Here is a 20926-nt window from a genome sequence, read left to right as displayed (position 1 = left end):
GCAAGATGTCCAGTGAAGATGACCACTAGCAATTCTTTGGCCCAGAATATCTGTCACTTAAAATAAGTAAATGGGCATTTTAATTTAGAGCTGGGTCTTAAACAGGAGCTAAGTCAGTGGATTTCAAACTGTACTCCTAAGGCCTCATTTGCAAACAATGGTAGCTACAAATGCATGTGAAAACTGCATTATTTTGTACCTGGTTTTCTATTGGAGTTTTACAATAAGATTTCTTTTAGAGAAGAAAAAGAGACCCATTGAACACCTCTGAAGTACTGGTCCATTTCTCTATTCACAAAGGACTGAGGCCCAGAGAGGTTAAATGATTCACTGAAAGGGCAGAGTTGTCTTAAACCTAGGTTGCAATTCACAGCACAGCCTATGTGGTACATTTTCCACTGTTGTTTCCCAACCCACTGCAAGTTTGGAGAACATGTCAGTCACCCAGACCAATGTATCTCTGGGTGAACTATACATTTCTAGTACTGCAACAGCTGAGAATCAGGCTTCAAATGGGAGGATTCTACTAAAATACTGACTTACCAGTCATCATTTATTATCTACACGATTAAATGCTAAAAACCAAACCAAACCCATTGCCATTGAGTCAATTCCGACTCATAGCGACCCTATAGGACAGAGTAGAACTGCCCTATATAGGGTTTCCAGGGAGCGCCTGGTGGATTTGAAATGCCGACCTTTGGGTTAGCAGCTGAACTCTTAACCACTATGCCACCAGGGCTCTGATTAAGTGCTACATAATCTAATTTATGCAGATGACATAACCTTGCTTGCTGAAAGTGAAGAGGACTTGAAGCACTTACTGATGAAGATCAAAGACCACAGCCTTCAGTATGGCTTACACCTCAACATAAGGAAAACAAAAATCCTCACAGCTGGACTAATAAGCAACATCATGATAAACACAGAAAAGATTGAAATTGTCAATGATTTCATTTTACTTCTATCCACAATCAATACCCCTGGAAGCAGCAGTCAAGAAATCAAAGAATGCACCTTCTTTGGGCAAATCTGCTATCTCTTTAAAGTCTTAAAAAGCAAAGATGTCACCTTGAAGACTAACGTGGGCCTGACACAAGACATGGTGTTTTCAGTTGCCTCATATGCATGAGCTGGACATGAATAAGGAAGACTGAAGAAGAATTGACGCCTTCGAATTATGGTGTTGGTGAAGAATATTGACCATACTGTGGACTGTGAAAAGAACGAACACATCTGTCTTGGAAGAAGTACAACCAGAATGCTCCTTAGATAAGCAAGGATGGCAAGACTTCGTCTCACATACTTTGGACATGTTATCAGGAGAGATCAGTCCCTGGAGAAGGACATCATGCTTGGTAGAGTAGAGAGTCAGCGAAAAAGAGGAAGACTCTCAATAAGATGAATTGACACAGTGTCTGCAATAATGGGCTCAAGCATAACAACGATTGTGATGGTGACGCAGGACCAGGCAGTGTTTCGTTCTGTTGTACATAGGGTCGCTATGAGTCAGAACCAACTCAACAGCACCTAACAACAACAATCTGATTTGATCCTCACAACAATCTATTGAGTCAGGCTGAGCAAGTATCTCCCCATACCCCCATCCTCAGTTTCACAAAAGGTAAAACAGTCTCAGAGGTTGAATTCCTCAAGGAAACACATTAGTAGATACCAACAACAACATCAACAAAAAAGACCCCAAATTCCAATCTTCTGACTTAGACAGGGCTCTGTTCATTATATTATATCCTATTCAAGTCAACTGGTAGGAATATGTAGTTGCTGTATAGACAGGAGAATAATTATGTCATTTAACTAAATTGACAAGAATAAAAGATGGAGGACAAAGTTTAGATCCCAATCTTTGGAACTTGGACTTCTTGTAGAGCTTTAAAATTATTACGAGAGGATCTGCAGTTCCATGAGATATGTTTATCTGTACCCTGAATAAGATGGCTGCACTGATATACATGCCTATTTTTCAAGTGAATGCTCTTTTGTTCAATCAAAACAATTAAAAAATTACTGAATTCCTAGCAATATATTTTGTCCTTATGTATTTTCTCAATCAACTTCTACTAAAAATACAATTACTATAAAGTAAGGCTCTATGAATTTTTTTAATTTTAAAAAGGATCATACATGAAAATTTCGTGATTATCTGTTCCAGGCTAAAATAAAGGGAACAGGACAATATAAAGATATGAAATAATTATTTCAAAACATATTTTATATCTTTTCCTGTGTTTCTATTTTAAAATGGTATAGATAAATTATTACTCTCTCCCTCCCTCTTTTTATGTTGAATGGCTACTTCTTATCTGGCTTTGTTTATTATGTGTGATCAGATCACTGATTCTCCGAAAAACTACCCTCTCGCCTAGCCCTACATTCCTCCAAGATAATATCATCTGCAGGAGTCAAGTTTCTTGCCAGGGGAGCTGATTCGCAGAAGTAAACAAACTGGAAGTAAAATCATGAAATGTTAAAGAAGTTTCAAACTTGGACAGGACGTTAATAAATAAATCTCCAATATCTTAGCTATTAAGTATCACTTAAAAAAGTAATATATGGTTAAACTGACCTACAGAATAGGAACAGCAAACAACACAAAGGACTGCAAGCAATACCATCTAGTAACACCGCTGTAATAGATAGGCTGCATGTCTGCCAGAGACTCCAGGAGAAACAGCTGTTCCCTTCTCTCAAAACAAACTGCCCTCAATGCATTTTAGTTTGCTTACCAGCTCAGATCTGCTTTTGAGGAGTAAGCCAAGTACATAATCACTGGTGATTTACCTCAGGGAGGGCATTAAGGAAACGTAAAAAACAAAAGTCCACTTAAAAAGGCACTGTTTTATATCTTTGTTCCATCTCTGGCAATCTTCCATCCTCATTCCACCTACCTACCCCCTTGCCCTTCGTTACACGTGATTCTTTGTCAAATGAAACATAGGGACAATGGAAAGCAACTGTGAAACAAACTAAACATTTCCTTTTAGAAACATTACCTACTTTTAAATAACAACTCAGAGTCTGTAAATATTTTTATTAGAAACTCTTTTTTCCCCCAGTGGTCACTCTATGAAAAAAAAAAAACTATTTTTCCAAGTCAGAACCTAGAATTTAAGGTGTACTCCCTTTATTATACTCTTAAAGCTCCTCATATCTGAAGCCAATCTAGGCTTTTACCTTTGAAGATTTAAGTTTAGATCCTTAATTGTACATTTTTCTCATGAACTAGACTCACATAATTGCATGTAGGCTTGGGGTTTAGAGGTTGGCTACAAAAAGAAAAGTTAGGGTTACAACATTTAGTTCAACGTAGAAGATCTTTGAACTGACTTGTGATTTTGGGAGAATCCCATTATCTCTCTGGATTCCAGATAACTCACTTATAAAATAAAGGGATCATACTTGATGGCCTCTAAGTTTCCTCACAAATCAAAAGTTACACGAATCTTACTAAATGGGAAAGGACAGATGAAGGATATAACAAATAGAATTATGGATGTGGTAATCGGATTATTCCCAATTCTTCATTCCCTCCCTGCTATAGAATTACACAGCTATACCTATGTCAAGTGGCTTTACGTTTAGCTAGAATAGGCAGAAGGAGCCCTGGTGGCACAATGGTCCAAGAAAGACCTGGCAATCTGTTTCCGTAAAGAGTACAGCCTAGGAAGTCCTATGAGGCAGTTCTACTCCATCACATGGGGTCACTATGAGTCGAAAATTGACTCAATGGCACCTAACAACAACAATAACAACAGAGTAGACAGAGTATCTTTTCCCAACTTCTTCATATTGGGTTTGGCCGTGTGACTTGCTTTAGTCAATGGAAATTAGCAGATGTCATCCAAGCAAGGGCTTTAAAAGTGCTTGTGTTTGGCTTTACTTGTTTTGCTTTTACCAGTTAATTACCAGTTTGAGATGTGGGGCTGACCAAAACCTCGAGCAAGAAAAATAAATGGTTATTGTTTTAAGACTCCAAAATTTGTGGTTTGTTCTTAAGCACCACTATTGGAGCAGAAATCTGTTGGGTACAATAGACCTCTTGCTCTTTTACTTTTTTGATGCATTTTATTGTTGTTGTTATTATTTTTATTATTATCAGTCAGCTTGTAACTGGTGGCTTAGAACATAATGAAGCTTCTACTCTATGTTGAATTGTAGTAGAAGTTATGATCCTGGAGATCTGGGTCCCAGCTCTGTCACTAATGAGGAGTGTGGCTTTGGGCAAATCATTTAGCCTGTTTGGCCCTCAGTTTCCTCAGCACATTAGAAAAAAAAAAGACTTGAACTAGATGACTTTAACATAGTTGTCTTAAGCATAAGATCTGGACCAGGGGAGTGGTAGAAGGTAAAGTTGGAAAGCTAGAGAGGAGAAGACAATGAAGTCCTTATCTAACAGAACTAAATATTGAGGGTGGGCTGAGGAGGGGGCCAAGAGGTACAAGCGCTTCTGTTACTGTCCTTAGAGCTGAAACATCATTGTTTTGTCTGAATGCCTATTGGACCAGTTAGGACTTTCTTTATTAAGCAATACGGAGATCTGACCATTTTAGAGCAGAACACGTATATACCACATATGTGCTGATGTTTCCTGTTATGGATTAGATTGTATCCCCCAAAAATATGTGTTGTAAATCCTAACTCCTATATTTATGGAAAGGAGTCCTGGCTGTGCAATGGTGAAGTGCTCGGCTGCTAACTGAAAGGTTGGCGGTTCACACCCACTTAGTGGCTCCACAGGAGAAAGACCTGGTGATCTGCTCCTGTAAAGATTACAAGCTAGAAAACTCTATGTGGTAGTTCTACTCTGTCACATGGGGTTGCTATGAGTCAAGATCGACTGGACAGCACTTAACAACATGCTTGTAGATATAATCCCATTTGGAAATAGGGTTTTGTTTGTTGTGTTAATGAGGCTCTATCAGTGTGGGGTGTGTTTTAGCCAATCACTTCTGAGATATAAAAGAGCAAATTAGGCACAGAAAAAGGCAGAGACAGGGGGAAGACTGACACTATCTGAGGAAGATGGAGGCAGACCAGTCTACAAGCCCAGGAACTCCAAGGATGGCCAGAGAAGATGAGACAAGGATTTTCCGCTAGAGCAGAGAGAGTGAGCCCTCTTCTAGAGCCAGCACCCTGAATTCAGACTTCTAGCCTTGTAAACTATGAGAAAGTAAATTTCTGTTTCTTAAAGCCACGCACTTGTGGTATTTCTGTTATAGCAGTAATAAGAAACTAAGACAGTCCCCAAGCCTACATCTCTAGCACTGAACTCTCTCCCCTGATCTCTCAACGCAGGTTTTCAACTACCTGCCCAGCATCACCTGCATTTTACTATAGGCACTTCAAACTCAACAGGTCTAAAAGCAAACTTGTCATATTCACTGATGACCCTGCTTCTTCTAGTGTATTTTCCATCTTGATTAATGGCACCAAAATGTATCCCTTCTTCCAATCCAAAGACGTAGGAGACTTCCTAGATAAAATTTACCTTGCCTACACCTTTAATCAGTTACTAAATCCTGCCAATATTGCCCCTAAATAAATACCTCTTACATATATACCTTTCTCTTCACCCCACTACCACTACTTTATTCAGGTTCTAAACATTTCTTGCTTGAACTATTTTGATATCCTTCTAATTAATCTCGCTTTCTTCAGTTTTGCACCTTTCAACTCACACATATGATAAGTTACTTCCCTGTTAAAAGCCTTCATTGGCTCCACTTGATTACAGCACAAAATCCAAGTTACTTAGAATGGCATTTAAGACTCTTCATAATCTGTTCAGGGAAGAAAATTCTGAAATAAGAATTAGTGTTCAGGACATTCATTAAGGAGTTTCCTGTGGACCAACACCTGTGGAAATGAGGGGAAGGAGGCAGAATTGGGCAGAGGAGAAGCTGAGCTGTGATGCAGTCCCAACAAAGACCTCTCAGCCCACCTCAGAGGGAGCTCTGAAGTTGGGATGGGCCACTGGAATTGTTCCAAGTTGGGGTAAAGGGGGCCAGGGCTCTATATACTACATTGATCAGATACTGGATGTAGTATGTTCCTGGAAAGAAGCATGACTTTGGGCAAAGCTGCCATTTGAGGGTTGTCTTCTGCAGCACTCCCAGAAGCTGGGAGAAGAAGTCCTTCATTCCTGTGTCTGGACAGCACATCAAAGAATCTACCATCCAAGAAACAAATCACCAACTTCATATGAAAAGGGAAGAGGCCCCAGATAAGTAAAGCATTACTGAAGAAGAAGAACAAACTGGGAGGCCTCACACTACCTGATTTTAGAACCTATGATACTGCCACGTAGTCAAAACAGCCTGGTACTTATAAAACAACAGATACATAGACCAATGGAACAGAATTGAGAATCCAGACATAAATTCATTCACCTGTGAGCAACTGATATTTGACAAAGGCCCAAAGTCTGTTAATTGGGGAAAAGACAGTCTCTTTAACAAATGGTGCTGGCATAACTGGATATCCATCTGCAAAAAACTGAAACAAGACCTATACCTCACACTATGCACAAAAACTAACTCAAAATGGATCAAAGACCTAAATATAAAATCCAAACCGATAAAGATCATGGAAGAAAAAACAGGGACAATTCTAGGAGCCCTAATACATGGCATAAACAGAATACAAACCATAAGTAACAATGCACAAACACCAGAAGAGAAACTAGATAACTGGGAGCTCCTAAAAATCAAACACTTATGCTCATCAAAAGACTTCAGCAAAAGAGTCAAAAGACAACCTACAGACTGGGAAAAAAAGTTTTGGCTATGACAAATCTGATCATCGTCTAATCTCTAAAATCTACAAGATACTGCAAAACCTCAACAACAAAAAGACAAATAACCCAATTAAAAAATGGGCAAAGTATATGAACAGGTACTTCACCACAGAAGACATTCAGGTGGCTAACAGACATATCAGGAGATGCTCACAATTTTTAGCCATTAGAGAAATGCAAATCAAAACTACAATGAGGTACCATCTCACCCCAACAAGGCTAGCATTAATCCAAAAAACACAACATGATGAATGTTGGAGAGGTTGTGGAGAGACTGGAACACTTATACACTGTTGGTGGGAATGTAAAATGGTACAACCACTTTGGAAATCAACTTGGGACTTCCTTAAAAAGCTATAAATAGAAGTACCATATGATCCAGCTATCCTGCTCCTTGGAATACATCCTAGAGAAATAAGAGCCATCACACGAATAGATATATGCACACCCATGTTCATTGCAGCACTATTCACAATAGCAAAAAGATGGAAACAACCTAGGTGCCCATCAACAGATAAATGGTTAAACAAATTATGGTATATTCACACAATGGAATACTACACAATACTACAACAATACTACAACAATGAATATGTGAAACATAACATGGAGGAATCTGGAAGGCATTATCCTGAGTGAATTTAGTCAGTCGCAGAAGGACAAATATTGTATAAGACCACTATTATAAGAACTCAAGAAAATGTTTAAACACAGAAGAAAGCATTCTTTGATGGTTACAAAGGTGGGGAGGGAGGGAGAGAGGTATTCACTAGCTAGATATAGACAAGAATTATCTTAGGTGAAGGGAGGGACAACGTACACTACAGGGGAAATCAGCACCACCAGACTAAACCAAAGCTAAGAAATTTCCTGAATACAACCAAACACTTTGAGGGACAGAGTAGCAGGGGCATGGGTCTGGGGACCATGGTTTCAGGGGATATCTAGGTCAATTGGCATAACAAAGTTTATTAAGAAAATGTTCTGCATCTCACTTTGGTGAGTGGCATCTGGGGTCTTAAAAGCTAGAAAGCAGCCATCTAAGATGCATCAATTGGTCTCAACCCACCTGGAGCAAAGGAGAATGAATAACACCAAAGACACAATGAAAGTATTAGCCCAAGAGACAGAAAGGGCCACATAAATCAGAGACTTCATCAGCCTGAGACCAGAAGAACTAGATGGTGCCTGGCTACCACCAATGACTGCCCTGACAGGGAACACAACAGAGTCCCTGATGGAGCAAGAGAAAAGTGGGGTGCATAACTCAAGTTCTAGTAAAAAGACCAGACTTAATGGTTTGACTGAGACTGGAGAGACCCTGGAAGACATGGCGCCCGGACCCTCTGTCAACCCAAAACTAAAACCATTTCCGAGGCCAACTCTTCAGACAAAGATTAGAGACTAGACTATAGGGCATAAAGTGATACTTGTGAAGAATGTGCTTCTTAGTTCAAGTAGATACATGAGACTAAATGGGCAGCTCCTGTCCAGGAGTGAGATGAGAGGGCAGAGAGGGTCAGGAGCTGGTTGAATGGACATGGGAAATCCAGGGTGGAGGTGAGGAGTGTGCCGTTACGGTATAGGGAGAGCAACTAGGGTCACATAACAATGTATGTATAAATTTTTGTATGACTGACCTGAATTATAAACTTTCACTTAAAACACAGAAATAAAAAAAAAAAAGAATCTACTGTCCTCTTGTCTCCCTCTGCACATCCTCCTTTGTGCTTCCTTGACTCCCAGTATTTACTTCATCATAGCACTGACTACACTATATTACCCCATTAATTCTCTGTACTCCTCACTAGACTGTGAGCTCTATGACAACAAATACTGTGGCCATGTAAGTCATCATTGTATCCATAATGCTTGGCACACAGCAGATCATTAAACAATTTATCAAGTGAATCATTAAATGAATGAGTAATGCAAATTGCCTTTTCCCTCATTCCTTACTTTGGGTTGCTCCAAACTACTTGCAGTTCCCTGAATCTCCCAAGCCTTTCTTTGAATCCCTGCTTTGGGTTTGTTTCCTTTGGCTTAGAATGGCTTTAGCTCATCGGATCATCAGTTGAATTTCTATTTCCAAGAGTCAACTCATTTCCCAGGCACAGTCAAGATCTTCAATCTCTGTTTCCACAGAACTCAGTTCGTACCAACTATTACACTCTTGCAACTTTTAATTTACGCATCTGCTCCCCTATTAGATTATGATTCTCTTGTCCATTTTTGTTTCCTTAGCACCCGATGAGAGACATGGCACACAGTAAAAAAAGAAGTGAACAAATGAATAATAAATACGTGATTGACATTACGCTCTAGAAATATTAGCCAGGAGGTAGTATGCACAATGGACTAAAAAAGAGACGAAGTAATACGGGAGAAAACTATAAGATTATAAAAAAGGCATGTGGTTATGGACGCTGAATGAACTGTAATTCCTTACTCCTCAGAATTAGTTTTTTTCACAAGAGATGAAGAACAAAATGATTAGCACAGTTATTGCTTTGCCTAATATGTCTTTGTCATATTATCTCTCAGTCCATTTTTTTTTTTTTTTTTTGCCTAATGCTAGCCCCACCCACCCACACACAAAAAAAACCTCAACTCATAGGGACTCTATAGGACAGAGTAGAACTGCCCCATAGGGTTTCCAAGGAGCGACTGGTGGATTCAAACTGCCGACTTTTTGGTTAGCAGCCAAGCTCTTAACCACTGCACCACCAGGACTCCTAATGCTAGCCCAAGTGTGTGAAAATCAAATGCCTTCAGGGACCAGGAAGTTAGCTAAATGTGTGGTGGACCTCTGGGGATCTAAGAATTCATGCAAATGGGAACTGAATTTCAATTTTTAAAACGTGATCACCAAATAAAACAGGTGTTTGGGCCAGTTTACCTCCGTTTCTGCCCATTTTGAAATCACACATTTTCTGAACTAGAATGGAACTGAGTGAGGAGAGATGCAGGCGATGTTTTCAACCTTGCGGGTTGGAGGGTGTCTCTATATTCTAGTAAGGAGTATAATTCTTTCTGAAGGATTTTCACAGTCTGATAGGGTATTAGATCAGAATTTTCACAGGCAGAAAAAGTCCTTTTTCCTTTTATATGAAATATCTTGACACTGGAGTCCCTGGGTGGTGCAAACAGTTAACACGCTTGGCTACTACCTGAAAGGTTGGAGGTTTGAGTCTACCCAGAGGGCCTTGGAAGAAAGTCCTGGCAGTCTGTTTCTGAAAAATCAGTCATTGACAACCCTGTGGAGCACAGTTCTACTCTGAGACACAAAAGGTCACCATGAGTCAGAATCAACTCCACGGCAACTGGTACTGGTGGTATCTTGACACTGCTTTCTTTTTTTTATTTTTATATTTTATTGTGCTTTAAATGAAAGTTTACAGTTCAAGTTAGTTTCTCATATAAAAATTTACACACACACTGCTATGTGACCCTAGTTGCTCTCTCCATACTGTGACAGTACACTCCTCCTTTCCACCCCGGATTTCCCGTATCCATTCAACCAGCGCCTGTCCTTTTCTGCCTTCACATCTTGCCTCTGGACAGGAGCTGCCCATTTAGACTCATGTATCTACCTGAGCTAAGAAGTACTCTCCTTACGAGTATCACTTTATGTCTTATAGTCCAGTCTAATCTTTGTCTGAAGAGATGGCCTCAGGAATGGTTTTAGTTTTGGGCTAACAGAGAGTCTGGGGGCCATGTTTTCCGGGGTCCCTCCAGTCTCAAACCATTAAGTCTGGTCTTTTTACTAGAATTTGAGTTCTGTACCCCACTTTTCTCCTTTGCCACTGCTTTCTTAAAAATATATATATTTTTTTCTTCTTATAACAAAAGTAACACAAAGTCTTTGTAAAAGATTTGAAAAATATAGAAAAGAAAAAGTTGGAAAATCAATGCTTCAAAATTCCACCACCGGTGAGCAACTTTTACTGGCATTTTAGCTTATGTATGAGATACCAGGTGGGATTGTTGAACTGGCATGCATACTCAGAGCTAGATAGCAGGTAAGCAGGAAAATAACCTAGTTCTAAACAGCTAGGTTCCTGTAAGAACTTCAGATTCAACAGAGCTAATAAAGATATTCTGAGAGGACCCCAAAGTGCCTGGCTAACACCAGATGTCCACAGAACAAGGCCTGACGTGGAGGAGTTTACCGCTAGGCTACTGTTGTTGAAATGGAATTTGGTTCTGAATCTACAACAGAACTATTGTGCATCTGACATTTGCACTGAGAAGTGAATACTGGATTGACAGCACACAAGAGCTTTTGAGTTCAGTCCACAAAGAACCTTCACTTGGTTGCCAACATCTTGCCAGTAATTCAACATAGAAAGGTATACCTTTGACCTTAAACCATTTTATAATTGGATACAGTCCTTAAAATTAAAAGATGTGGATTTACACAAGTCAAATGAGAATACAATTACAACAAAAAGAGCCACTTAAAAAAAAAACAAAAAACAAGCAGCTGTGTCGGGGTTGTATTTAGAGCATGTTGTTTGTTTGGGTCAGTTGCTGTTGAGTTGGTTCTGACTCATGGCGACCTCACATGTGCAGAATAGAACTGCTCCACAGGGCTTTTAAGACTGTGACCTTTCAGAAGCAGATCACCAAGCCTGTCTTCTGAAGCACCTTTGGGTAGGTTGTTTTTGTTTTCTGAGGTTAATAATTTTGAAATAAATATTAATACTGGAGCCCTGATGGCATAGTGGTTAAGAGCTCAGTACAATACAGGTTACATATTTTTAATTATATATGAAAAAAATGGTCCTCATATGAGGTAGCCTGTAAGCAAGAAATATTGTAATTAGAAATAATTATAGTAAAATAATAGTTAAAATAGATACGGATTTTAGAAGTATTTATAATGGATTAGATTCTTCTAATCCCTCATCTGAGATATTCTTAAAACTCAATTGCCAAATACACTCGTGGCATTGCAGGAAAAATCTCAAGGGAGGTATAAAGTACTTTTAAAAGGAAAACTGCAAAAATTCATCATGAAAAAATAGAGCAACTTCAGTTATTCTGAAATCTTCTAGGAGTCCTGGTGGCGAAAGGGTTAAGAGCTCAGCTGCTAATTGAAACATTGGCAGTTCCAGTGGCTCTTCAGAAGAAAGACACAACCATAAAGATTACAGCCTAGAAAACCCTATGAGGCAGTTCTGCTCTGGCACATGGAGTCACTATGAGTTGAAAACACTCCATGGCAACTAACAACAACAATGCTATTGAAAACAATCTTGAAAATATTACTATCAGGTCTGCTTGCTGTTAGTAGTGGACATACTGGATTTTTTTCATTTCAGATCCCTGATAATTAGTAGTCTGACCTGTTCAATTCTTTGCTTCCCATCCCTTCCACCTTTACATGCCTGAAAATACCTTCACCATAACATACCCATAAAAACCCATTGCCGTGGAGTTGATTCGGACTCATAGCGAGCCTATAGGGCAGAGTAGAACTGCCCCATAGGGTTTCCTAGGCTGTAATCTTTACAGAAGCCGACTGCCACAGCTTTTTCCAGAGGAGAGGCTGGTGGGTTCCAACTGCTGACCTTTCAGTTAGCAGCCAAGTGCTTAACCACTGCCACCAGGGCTCAGTATGCTCAAAATAGGTACTCCCTGGGTGATGCAAAGGGTTAAATGCTAGACTACTGCTTAAGTGCTGGGAAGACAGGCCTGGCAATCTACTTCTGAAGGGTCACAGCCTTGAAAGCTCTGTGGAGCAGTTCTACTCATGCAGCAGTTTTACATGAGGTTGCCATAAATCAGAATCGACTCAAAGGCAACTAACGACAACAAACAACATGCTCTCTCATTTAGGCAATCATACGCCAAACAGCTGTGCTTTTATGCTAAATATCATAAACTGATTTATTAAATGTGGCCTATAATATCCTACAGTTAATAGTCACAGCAGTCTGTAAATACATGTTTACTCATGCACTGATTCCTTACTCATCAAACATGTTTCTAGTCCTTCAGTGCTAGGGTCATACTAGATGCGGGGATTCAAAGATCAGCAAGATTTCATCTACAAGTGTCCACAATTTAATCCATAAAGGAATTTTAAAGAAGGGCAGCCTTTACCATGTATTATGGAAACAGGAGTGGTTTGGCACCCAAAAAGCACAAAGAAAAGAAGAATCCTCTCCAGGTCTAAGTTGTTAACATTTTCTCGGTTTGTGCTTCAGGTAGAGGTAAGTGAAGCTTCAAATAGTATCATGCCCTAAAGGAGCCCAGTTATACTCGGACACGCAGAGGTTAGCCATAAGTCAGAACCACTAAATTGACAACAATTGATTATTTTAAAGTTTCATACTGGAAAAACTCCTCTCCCCCTCAACATGTTCAGCTTACTCTAGATTTTTTATTTTTTTTGTTTTTCTTATTTTCAGTGGCAATATACACAACTAAACATCCATTCACAGTTTCTACATGAACAGTTCAATAACATTGTTTACACACTTCATATGGTGTCGCCATTCTCACAATCTCTACCCATATTGTTTCATCCCCATTAATTTAGGCTCTCTGCCCCTTAAAGCTCTCATTTGTGCTGTAGATTAACTGTTGTCAGTTTAACTCATATAGACAATTCTTTATTAGAGTGCTATACTTGACGCAAACATTCTTTATTCATTGGGTTAAACTGTTGTTTAGTTTAACGATGGCTTCATGGGATAGTTTTTGTTCAAGGTTTAAAGATTATTTCTGGGCATTAGATTCAGGGATTCCCCCAGTCTCAATGGATCCAGTAAGCCTGGTTACTGTGTGAGTTTGAAGTTCTGTTCCACACTTTTCCTCATGGATGATCAGGATCCATCTGTTGGATCCGTGCTCAAAACATTTAGTGATTGTAGCTGGGCACTATCCATTTCTTCTGGTCTCATGGTAATGGAGGTCGTAGTTTTTGGAGGAAATTAAACCTGCAGTCTATTTCCTTATCTGACTCCTAGGTCTCCTTCTTTCTCTGCTGTTCCAGACAAATAGAGACCCATCACTGTATCTTGGGTGGTCACTTGCATCAGTTTCCTCTAAATTTTTGCTCTTGAATGTCAAGTACTTAGGACTAAAATATAATTTTTGGAGTTCACAGCTCCAATAAGGAAATGTTTCTAGAGCTTGGATTTAGAAGTTTATGTCTTTCTTAAAGTTCCAGAGTGGTAATAATAACCATAGTAAGGACTGTGCCAAACAGGTAGATATGCCCTTAAATTGAATTGGTACAAGTTTTAATCAGGCATCAAGTTAAGGAAGTTGGGATCCTCGAGTTGCTACAAAGAGAAGTTGTGGAATAGCTATTCCTGAAGCCCCTAAAGAATGAGCAATCCCAAATCACAAAGGTATGTATTTTTTCTGAAGATTTCAGACAAGATGATTTTGAGGGTTCTAATAACATGATTATTAAAATCTGATAATTTTGAAATAGTGCATCATGTTTTTACCACTTAAGATTGTAGCAATTTAATCAAACATCTTTCTTTTGGGAACACTTCCAACCCGATATATTGGGAAGAATCACTTCTTTTTCATGCCAAGCTAGTGGTGGTGTTTTTTTTGTTTTGTTTTGTTTTTTTAACTTCCCCTTCAAATGTTTATATGGAAGGATATGAACCATAAACATTTTTATATAAAAACTTAACTTTATTGCTTTTTGTTTGCTGTAATAAATGTTTGCCAATAAATATTTGCTCCAAATGCAAGGAGTCATTGGGCCCCAGGGGCACAGGAAGAGTTAAATTCCCCAAGACACAATGCAACCATTCTTTCTTCCCCCTTCCTAACACCAACAGTAAGGTTAGAAAACCAGTGCAGCAACCTGATGCATTCACAGTGTGCTTTAACAAACAAAATGTTCTCATCAGCTTATGGTGATAGATCAACGTCCATCTGTAGATTTCAGTGTTTTTTCTTATTGAAATAAAAAATGATTAACACCTGGATGTAACTATGTCCATTACAGCTACCTAGTTTTGTAAAGCATATAGCTAGTAAACAGGCAAGATTCAAAAACAGGACCAACCCCTATAAAAACCCTAAAAGCCCTAAGCTTAATCAGCAATTTCTTGCAGACTTCACTCTGTGGAGTAGAGGCATTTGTTGGATCATGGCCTGCTTGCCTCTGGAAAGGATCTTTCCAAAGCCTAGGCTGCTTTCTCAGGGAATCTAGAAGCAGGGCAAAGGGCCTCCTTATTTACCATAGTCTTTTTTAACCCAGACAAACTATCTTTTCAACCGACTATGTGGAGAATTAATGTTTAATTTTCCATAATGGTATTTTCTCTTTGTTTTTTTTTCCCCGATGATTTCATATCTATATTTAACAACCCTCCCAGAGGACTTAACACAGGAAGTGAGACCAAAGTTAAAACAAACTCACACCCTTTTCTGTGGAAAACTTTTTTAAAAATAGCAATTAAAAATCAAAATATAACAAAACAAAACACCTTGGGTCGAGATTCTCTCCCCTGGGCTACATTAGAAAACTCCACTCTACATTAAATGGCGTCTTTGCTGTTTATCGTCTTAATTTTCATTACTGTGGCTTAACAGGTATGTGTAAAGCTTGAAGATATTTTGAAGCTGCAAAGAAGTCTCATAAATTATGAGTGGCCTGCAGGAAATGAAAGCTCAGCATTGTGTTTTCTTCCTACGCTGCACTGCTCGCAATAGGGCTATACGGTTTCTTTACACACCAGGACACAGTCTGCAATGGCATATCTGTGTATATCCATCTCCCTTAAGACAAGACCTAATAATAACCCCTGATTCCTTAATCTCACATAACAGGGTATTATGCTCTGCCGTCTGATTGTTTCTTTTAAGCTGAATTTTAAAGGAATCTAGATGCTAATTCTTTCATGTTTTTGTACCCAAGAAATAAACTCTATCTGGCAATAGAGACTCTTAATCTGCTAATTATTTTTAGCATTATATATCTCATAGGAAAATAAAAAGATAAAATGAATAACCTGTCATATCTTCTAGTGAAAAGGGAATTTATATTCATTTAATTATATCTATAATTGTCCTTTCACTTTAAAGAACATAACGGAAAATTGCAATACAAGAGTTAAGAAGGTTGGCCAATGGAATTATTATAATACAGCACTTAAAAAGATGTAAAGGTACTTAAGCTGATTAAATAATGGTAGTCTTCGATTTATAAAGTTGTTGTAGTTGTTGTTAGGTGCTGTCCACTCGGTTCCGACTTATGACGACCCTGTGTACAACAGAATGAAACACTGTTCAGTCCTGCGCCATCCTCACAATCCTTGTTATGCTTAAGTCCATTGTTGCAGCCACTGTGTCAATCCATCTCATTGACAGTCTTCCTCTTTTTCTCTGACCCTCTACTTTACCAAGCATGATATCCTTCTCTAGGGACTGATCCCTCCTGATAACATGTCCGAAGTATGTGAGATGTAGTCTTTCCGTCCTTGCTTCTAAGGAGTATTCTGGTTGTACTTCTTCCAAGACAGATTTGATTTTCTTTTGGCATTCCATAGTATATTCAATATTGTTCATCAACACCCTAATTCAAAGGTGTCATTTCTTCTTCGGTGTTCCTTATTCATTGTCCAGTTTTTGCATGCATGTGAGGCAATTGAAAACACTATATCTTGGGTCATGCACACCTTAGTCTTCAAGGTGACATCTTTTCTTTTCAACACTTTAAAGAGGTCTTTTGCAGCAGATTTGCCCAATGCAATGCATCTTTTGATTTCTTGACTGCTGCTTCCATGGGTGTTGATTGTGGATCCAAGTAAAATGAAATCCTTGACAACTTCAGTCTTTGTTTATCATGATGTTCCTCACTGATACAGTTGTGAGGATTTTTGTTTTCTTTATGTTGAGATGTAATCCATACTGAAGGCTCTGGTCTTTGATCTCCATCAGTAAGTGCTTCAAGTTCTCTCCACTTCCAGCAAGGAAAGTTGTATCAGCTGCATAATGCAGGTTGTTAATGTATCTTTCTCCAATCTTGATGCCTCATTCTTCTTCATAGAGTTCAGCTTCTTGGATTATTTGCTCAGCATACAGATTGAACAGGTACGGTGAAAGGATACAACCCTGATGCACACCCTTCCTGACTTTAAACCATGCAGTATTCCATTGTTCTGTTTGAATGACTGCCTCTTGATCTATGTACAGGTTCCTCATGAGCACAATGAAATGCTCTGGAATTCCCATTCTTTGCAATGTTATCCATAATTTGTTATGATCCACACAGTTGAATGCCTTTGCATAGTCAATAAAGTGCAGGGAAACATCTTTCTGGTATTCTGTATTTAAAAAAATAAGCCCTAAATCATTGTTTGGACTTCAAACATCTTTTTTTTTCTTTAGAAATAACACGGTAAGTAGAGTTCTTACTGAGTTAGCCCACGAAAGTATTTATATTTATATAAATAAAATATTGTTTGTAATGAAAAATGATTTTAAAATATAGTTACAGTACAAGTAAGTAAAACTTTTAAAATATTTAACAACAACATTTTTATTTCCCATGGATATAGTTTTTATATGGACACCTCTATGCATAACTGTGACATTTGTTTATTCATGGAAAATACAAATACCAGGTTTGTTACATTCCATAACTCCAGGGACTCACGATTATATACGCATACCCTCCAAACAGCAGCCAGAGTGGATATTTTAAAACAGAAAATCAGATCACATTCCTCCTCTGCATCAATCCTGGCATTTGAACTTTTTCAGGATGCAAGCTTGTCTAATACTTTATATACCATTTTCTATACCTTTGATGATACAGTACCTCAGATTGATTGTGATTGAACCAGTCTTACAACTCATGATTTTTTTTTTATTATTATTGTACTTCAGGTGAAGGCTTACAGAACAAATAGTTTCTCATGAAACAGAAGTACACATGTTGTTTTATAACATTGGTTAACAACCCCACAACATATCAACCCCCTAACTTCTCAACCTCTTTTTTTTTTTTTTTGATGAAAATACGCATAGCCAAAGATACACCGTTTCAAAAATTTCTACACGCACAGTTCAGTGACATTGACTACGCTCTTCGAATTGTGCTGTTATTCTCACTTAAGATGAAGGCTTACAGAACAAAATAGTTTCTCATTTAACAGTTACTACAAATGTTGCCCTATGACAATGGTTAACAATCTCACAACACATCAACAATATCCTTACTCAACCTTGGGTTCCCTATCACCAGCTTGCTTGTCCCCTTCTGCTTTCTGGCCCTTGTCACTGGACTCCGGTACCTCGTTAGTCTCATTTGGTTTTACGGGGCTGTCCACTCCCAGGCTGAACCGTGAACCTCGGAGGTAACTTCACCACTGAGCTAAAAGGGTGTCTGCGAGCCATACTCTAGGGGTTTCTCCAGTCTCCTTTAGGCCAGTAAATCTGGTCTTTTTTTTTGTGAGTTAGAATTATGCTCTACATCCTTCTCCAGCTCTGTCCAGAACCCTCTGTTGTGATCCTGGTCAGAGCAGTCAGACAACTCATGATTTTTAATTCTTCTGTTTCTAGCTTGTAGACCATAACAAATTTATCACATCTAACTATAACTCTAAGGGAGCATTGGTGGTTCAGTGGTAGAATTCTCACCCTCCATATGACAGACCTGGGTTTGATTGCTAGACAATGCACCTGCTATGGATTGAACTGAGTCCCGCAAAAATATGTGTTGTAAATTCTAACCCCTGTACTTATGGATGTAATTTCATTTGGGAATAGGGTTTTCTTTGTTATGTTAATGAGACCACATCAATGTAGGGTACATTTTAAGCCAATCACTCCTGAGATATAAAAGGAGCGACTTAGGCACAGAAGAAAGCAAGCACAGATGGAAGATGATGGATACCACACCACATGAAGATGACCAAGAAACCAAGGAACAAAAGCTGAAAAGAGAAAAGGACCTTCCCTCAGAGCTGACAGAGGGAGAAAGCCTTCTCCTAGAGCCTGTGCCCTGGATTTAGACTTCTAGCCTCCTAAACTGTGAAAAAATAAATTTCTGTTTGTTAAAGCCACCGACCTGTGGTATTTCTGCTATAGCAGCACCAGCAAACTAAGACAGCACCTCATGTGCAACCACCACTCATCTGTCAGTGGAGGCCTGTGTGTTGCTAGGAAGTGGAACAGATTTCAGTGGAGCTTCCAGACTGAGACAGACTAGGAAGAAAGGCCTGATGATCTACTTCAAAAAATCAGCCAATGAAAATCCTATGGATCACAATAGTCTGATCTACCACTAATCATGGATCATGGGGATGGCATAGGACATGGCAGCATTTTGTTCCATTCTGCTTGGAGTCACCATGAGTCAGGGCTGACTCGACGGCAGCTAACAACAATTATATCTCTAATACTCTTACTGCTGTATGCCTGTATCTCTAGATCAAATGCTAAGAACACCATACATAGTAAAACCTGTGAAAGCTGGAAACAGTGTAAGGTGGAAACCTGTCAGAGAAGGAAAACTTATATTTTCCACTAAAATGAATGATAGAAAAGTGGTGTGACTGGACCCTATCAGTGGTAGAAAACTTGTGAGACCCAGAAACACAAGGCAGTCCCTTCTAGTTACAGTTCTCACAGGTTTCTCCGTAGTATTAGTTCTCAATGACCTGAAGGTTTTCCTTTCAACCTACTTTTCTCCTACCTGGTAGGACTGTCAATCACAGGGCATCACCTCCCCTTCCACAGGAGTAGACAGATTATTCAGGCTGGCAAATTAAAGCACTCTCCCTTCAGTTATAGGATTGGTTCAGGGACTCACGCTTGGCCAATCGCAGTCATGTTTTGTAATTTTGCTGGAACGATTTGGTAAGAGGTTATGACTCTTTTTTTTCATTGGGATTGCTGTGGTTTAATGTAAATCTAAAGCTGCTGATGGCGATTTTTGTGAAAATGTGGGGAATTCTCCCTGGAAATGGACTCAATAGAGAGAAAAAGAGAGGAGAAAAATGGAAAGAAAGAGTGAGTGACAATTTAAAAGAGAGAGACTGAGACAGAGTAAATAAAAGAGACAAAAAGAGAGCAAACGACTCCTAATGACATCATTTGAACCCCTGTGTCCAACTATGCCCAAAGCAAGATCAATCTGTGTTACCTTAGCCAAAAAAAAAAAACTGTATTTTTTTCTTAAATAAGTTTGAGAAAAATTTTTGTCACCTGCACCTAGAAGAGGCATGACTAGTGCTTGATCTGTCTACTCATGGTAGGACTGGTTGAGTTAGGCTGTTGGCTGTAGTTGTCTTTTCTTCCTCTATTGTAGCTTGTGGTTATTACCAGAATCTGAAGAGGAGAGAGGGCTTCAGGCAGAAACTCGGGATGGGCCTGACATAGATGGAAGTTGTCAACTCTTTCTGGGTCTTAATGTTGATAAGGCCAGATAGTTGAGGATGTGTTCCTACAGAAGCCACCTCAAGAGAGAAAGAAAATTGGGTTAAAAGCTGAAGATGAGTAAATTATGCAATGTATGCTAGATTATTCAGGTTCATGGTCTTACTCTTAGTACTTATTGCGACTTTATTTTATTACAGTCCTTAGGAAAGCTTGATTTGGGCGTTAAGTCTATCTCAGATGAGCTAAATGGTGTAGAAGGGAGAGCCCACATGTGGGATAAAGCAATAAAAGCAGGGCAACAGTCTTTGTCCCCAAGGCCAGCAGGTGACACTCACAATCATTAATACTTAAGGAGAATTTCCGAGCTGAGTTAGGACAATAAAGTACAGCCTGCCCTACCGAGAGGAGACACTCCCTCCATTGACTGCCTTGAAGCAGCTGGGTTTTATTTTTTAAGGAAGGCATAACTTTATTATACTAATTACAAGAAAGCATAAAATTATTTATCTGAAGTGAAGAAAAAATATTAACCTCCCAAATAGAAAAAGCAACAACGCCAAAGTTCTTTTAATCTACCAGATCGCTAAGACTTCCCACTATACTGCCAGACTTTGACACAGATGGCAGTGAACCAGGCTAGTGCAGAGGAGACAAGACTGAAAGTGTAGACATATTTATAGAAGGAGCATCAGGGATATTTGTTGGCAAGTAGGGCCAGAACTCATTAGAAAGGAAGTT

The sequence above is a fragment of the Trichechus manatus genome, unplaced genomic scaffold, assembly GCF_000243295.1.
Source record: "Trichechus manatus latirostris isolate Lorelei unplaced genomic scaffold, TriManLat1.0 scaffold00098, whole genome shotgun sequence".
Taxonomy (NCBI): Eukaryota; Metazoa; Chordata; class Mammalia; order Sirenia; family Trichechidae; genus Trichechus; species Trichechus manatus.
The sequence above is the reverse complement of the archived record's forward strand: the minus strand, read 5'-3'. Positions refer to the sequence as shown.